Below are 5,893 nucleotides of genomic sequence, written 5' to 3'. Positions count from 1 at the left end.
CCCCATCAGTACATCACCATCATCAAAGACCAGAGGCAGATAAAACCACAAAGATGGGGAAAAAGCAGGGCAGAAAAGCTGGAAATTCAAAAAATAAGAGCGCATCTCCCCCGGCAAAGGAGCGCAGCTCGTCGCCAGCAATGGATCAAAGCTGGACGGAGAATGACTTTGACGAGATGAGAGAAGAAGGCTTCAGTCCATCAAATTTCTCAGAGCTAAAGGAGGAATTACGTACCCAGCGCAAAGAAACGAAAAATCTTGAAAAAAAAGTGGAAGAATTGATGGCTAGAGTAATCAATGCAGAGAAGGTCCTAAACGAAATGAAAGAGATGAAAACCATGACACGAGAAATACGTGACAAATGCACAAGCTTCAGTAACCGACTCGATCAACTGGAAGAAAGAGTATCAGCGATTGAGGATCAAATGAATGAAATGAAGCGAGAAGAGAAACCAAAAGAAAAAAGAAGAAAAAGAAACGAACAAAGCCTGCAAGAAGTATGGGATTATGTAAAAAGACCAAATCTACGTCTGATTGGGGTGCCTGAAAGTGAGGGGGAAAATGGAACCAAGTTGGAAAACACTCTTAAGGATATCATCCAAGAGAACTTCCCCAACCTAGTAGGGCAGGCCAACATTCAAATCCAGGAAATACAGAGAACACCACAAAGATACTCCTCGAGAAGAGCAACTCCAAGACACATAATTGCCAGATTCACCAAAGTTGACATGAAGGAAAAAATCTTAAAGGCAGCCAGAGAGAAAGGTCGGGTTACCCACAAAGGGAAGCCCATCAGACTAACAGCAGATCTCTCCGCAGAAACTCTACAAGCCAGAAGAGAGTGGGGGCCAATATTCAACATTCTTAAAGAAAAGAATTTTAAACCCAGAATTTCATATCCAGCCAAACTAAGTTTCATAAGTGAAGGAGAAATAAAATCCTTTACAGATAAGCAAATGCTTAGAGATTTTGTCACCACTAGGCCTGCCTTACAAGAGATCCTGAAGGAAGCACTAAACATGGAAAGGAACAACCGGTACCAGCCATTGCAAAAACATGCCAAAATGTAAAGACCATTGAGGCTAGGAAGAAACTGCATCAACTAATGAGCAAAATAACCAGTTAATATCATAATGGCAGGATCAAGTTCACACATAACAATCTTAACCTTAAATGTAAATGGACTAAATGCTCCAATTAAAAGACACAGACTGGCAAACTGGATAAAGAGTCAAGACCCATCAGTCTGCTGTATTCAGGAGACCCATCTCACACGCAGAGACATACATAGGCTCAAAATAAAGGGATGGAGGAAGATTTACCAAGCAAATGGAGAACAAAAAAAAGCAGGGGTTGCAATACTAGTCTCTGATAAAACAGACTTTAAACCATCAAAGATCAAAAGAGACAAAGAAGGCCATTACATAATGGTAAAGGGATCAATTCAACAGGAAGAGCTAACTATCCTAAATATATATGCACCCAATACAGGAGCACCCAGATTCATAAAGCAAGTCCTTAGAGACTTACAAAGAGACTTAGACTCCCATACAATAATAATGGGAGACTTCAACACTCCACTGTCAACATTAGACAGATCAACGAGACAGAAAGTTAACAAGGATATCCAGGAATTGAACTCATCTCTGCAACAAGCAGACCTAATAGACATCTATAGAACTCTCCACCCCAAATCAACAGAATATACATTCTTCTCAGCACCACATCATACTTACTCCAAAATTGACCACGTAATTGGAAGTAAAGCACTCCTCAGCAAATGTACAAGAACAGAAATTATAACAAACTGTCTCTCAGACCACAGTGCAATCAAACTAGAACTCAGGACTAAGAAACTCACTCAAAACCGCTCAACTACATGGAAACTGAACAACCTGCTCCTGAATGACTACTGGGTACATAACGAAATGAAGGCAGAAATAAAGATGTTCTTTGAAACCAATGAGAACAAAGATACAACATACCAGAATCTCTGGGACACATTTAAAGCAGTGTGTAGAGGGAAATTTATAGCACTAAATGCCCACAAGAGAAAGCAGGAAAGATGTAAAATTGACACTCTAACATCGCAATTAAAAGAACTAGAGAAGCAAGAGCAAACACATTCGAAAGCTAGCAGAAGGCAAGAAATAACTAAGATCAGAGCAGAACTGAAGGAGATAGAGACACAAAAAACCCTCCAAAAAATCAATGAATCCAGGAGTTGGTTTTTTGAAAAGATCAACAAAATTGACAGACCACTAGCCAGACTAATAAAGAAGAAAAGAGAGAAGAATCAAATCGACGCAATTAAAAATGATCAAGGGGATATCACCACCGACCCCACAGAAATACAAACTACCATCAGAGAATACTATAAACACCTCTACGCAAATAAACTGGAAAATCTAGAAGAAATGGATAATTTCCTGGACACTTACACTCTTCCAAGACTAAACCAGGAAGAAGTTGAATCCCTGAATAGACCAATAGCAGGCTCTGAAATTGAGGCAACAATTAATAGCCTGCCAACCAAAAAAAGTCCAGGACCAGATGGATTCACAGCTGAATTCTACCAGAGGTACAAAGAGGAGTTGGTACCATTCCTTCTGAAACTATTCCAATCAATAGAAAAAGAGGGAATCCTCCCTAACTCATTTTATGAGGCCAACATCATCCTGATACCAAAGCCTGGCAGAGACACAACAAAAAAAGAGAATTTTAGACCAATATCCCTGATGAACATCGATGCAAAAATCCTCAATAAAATACTGGCAAACCGGATTCAGCAACACATCAAAAAGCTTATCCACCATGATCAAGTGGGCTTCATCCCTGGGATGCAAGGCTGGTTCAACATTCGCAAATCAATAAACATAATCCAGCATATAAACAGAACCAAAGACAAGAACCACATGATTATCTCAATTGATGCAGAAAAGGCTTTTGACAAAATTCAACAGCCCTTCATGCTAAAAACGCTCAATAAATTCGGTATTGATGGAACGTACCTCAAAATCATAAGAGCTATTTATGACAAACCCACAGCCAATATCATACTGAATGGGCAAAAACTGGAAAAATTCCCTTTGAAAACTGGCACAAGACAGGGATGCCCTCTCTCACCACTCCTATTCAACATAGTGTTGGAAGTTCTGGCTAGGGCAATCAGGCAAGAGAAAGAAATCAAGGGTATTCAGTTAGGAAAAGAAGAAGTCAAATTGTCCCTGTTTGCAGATGACATGATTGTATATTTAGAAAACCCCATTGTCTCAGCCCAAAATCTCCTTAAGCTGATAAGCAACTTCAGCAAAGTCTCAGGATACAAAATTAATGTGCAAAAATCACAAGCATTCTTATACACCAGTAACAGACAAACAGAGAGCCAAATCAGGAATGAACTTCCATTCACAATTGCTTCAAAGAGAATAAAATACCTAGGAATCCAACTTACAAGGGATGTAAAGGACCTCTTCAAGGAGAACTACAAACCACTGCTCAGTGAAATCAAAGAGGACACAAACAAATGGAAGAACATACCATGCTCATGGATAGGAAGAATCAATATTGTGAAAATGGCCATACTGCCCAAGGTAATTTATAGATTCAATGCCATCCCCATCAAGCTACCAATGAGTTTCTTCACAGAATTGGAAAAAACTGCTTTAAAGTTCATATGGAACCAAAAAAGAGCCCGCATCTCCAAGACAATCCTAAGTCAAAAGAACAAAGCTGGAGGCATCACGCTACCTGACTTCAAACTATACTACAAGGCTACAGTAACCAAAACAGCATGGTACTGGTACCAAAACAGAGATATAGACCAATGGAACAGAACAGAGTCCTCAGAAATAATACCACACATCTACAGCCATTTGATCTTTGACAAACCTGAGAGAAACAAGAAATGGGGAAAGGATTCCCTATTTAATAAATGGTGCTGGGAAAATTGGCTAGCCATAAGTAGAAAGCTGAAACTGGATCCTTTCCTTACTCCTTATACGAAAATTAATTCAAGATGGATTAGAGACTTAAATGTTAGACCTAGTACCATAAAAATCCTAGAGGAAAACCTAGGTAGTACCATTCAGGACATAGGCATGGGCAAAGATTTCATGTCTAAAACACCAAAAGCAACGGCAGCAAAAGCCAAAATTGACAAATGGGATCTCATTAAACTAAAGAGCTTCTGCACAGCAAAAGACACTACCATCAGAGTGAACAGGCAACCTACAGAATGGGAGAAAATTTTTGCAATCTACTCATCTGACAAAGGGCTAATATCCAGAACCTACAAAGAACTCAAACAAATTTACAAGAAAAAAACAAACAACCCCATCAAAAAGTGGGCAAAGGACATGAACAGACATTTCTCAAAAGAAGACATTCATACAGCCAACAGACACATGAAAAAATGCTCATCATCACTGGCCATCAGAGAAATGCAAATCAAAACCACAATGAGATACCATCTCACACCAGTTAGAATGGCAATCATTAAAAAGTCAGGAAACAACAGGTGCTGGAGAGGATGTGGAGAAATAGGAACACTTTTACACTGTTGGTGGGATTGTAAACTAGTTCAACCATTATGGAAAACAGTATGGCGATTCCTCAAGGATCTAGAACTAGATGTACCGTATGACCCAGCCATCCCATTACTGGGTATATACCCAAAGGATTATAAATTATGCTGCTATAAAGACACATGCACACGTATGTTTATTGCAGCACTATTCACAATAGCAAAGACTTGGAATCAACCCAAATGTCCATCAGTGACAGATTGGATTAAGAAAATGTGGCACATATACACCATGGAATACTATGCAGCCATAAAAAAGGATGAGTTTGAGTCCTTTGTAGGGACTTGGATGCAGCTGGAATCCATCATTCTTAGCAAACTATCACAAGAACAGAAAACCAAACACCGCATGTTCTCACTCATAGGTGGGAACTGAACAATGAGATCACTCGGACTCAGGAAGGGGAACATCACACACCGGGGCCTATCATGGGGAGGGGGGAGGGGGGAGGGATTGCATTGGGAGTTACACCTGATGTAAATGACGAGTTGATGGGTGCAGCACAGCAACATGGCACAAGTATACATATGTAACAAACCTGCACGTTATGCACATGTACCCTACAACTTAAAGTATAATAATAATAAATAAATTAAAAAAAAAAAAAAAAAAAATAATGAAACACTTTTCAAGACCAGTCTGGCCAACATAGCAAGACCTTGTCTCTACAGAAAAATTTAAAAATTAAAAAATTAGCCAGACTCTCTGTAGTCCCAGCTACTTGGGAGGCTGAGGTGAGAGGATTTGAGCCTAGGAGGTTGAGGTTGCAGTGAGCCATGATCAAGCCACTACACTCCAGCCTGGGAAACAGAATGAGACCCTGTCTCAAAACAACAACAATAATAATAATGATGATGATAATTAAACACATGAGTTTTAGTTTGACCAACAACCATCTAGCCAAAGATTACATGTCCCGGCCTCTCTTGAAGTCAGGTGCGATCACATGTCAAAGTTCTAGGGATTGGGATGTTAGTGGAAATATTATGTGCCTCTCCTGGGTCATGCATATAAAAGGAATGAGTATGGTATCCTGCTGTCCCTTTCCATCTTCCAACTGGCTAGAGTGTGAACTCATAACCATTCTAGACCATGACCAGCAAGTCATGTGTTGAGCCTGGCAATGCAACAAGACAGGATGTGCCTGGACCTCTGAATGACCTCATGAAGCAAAGCCATCCTCCCAGCCCTGGACTGCCTTCCTCGGGATTATTACATGAAACAGAAATAACTCCTATTTTGTTTAAGCCAAAATATTGTGGGGTCTTTTTGTTATCACAGCCCACATTAAACTCTAATAAATACGA

Source organism: Macaca fascicularis, chromosome X, assembly GCF_037993035.2.
Source record: "Macaca fascicularis isolate 582-1 chromosome X, T2T-MFA8v1.1".
Taxonomy (NCBI): Eukaryota; Metazoa; Chordata; class Mammalia; order Primates; family Cercopithecidae; genus Macaca; species Macaca fascicularis.
The sequence above is the reverse complement of the archived record's forward strand: the minus strand, read 5'-3'. Positions refer to the sequence as shown.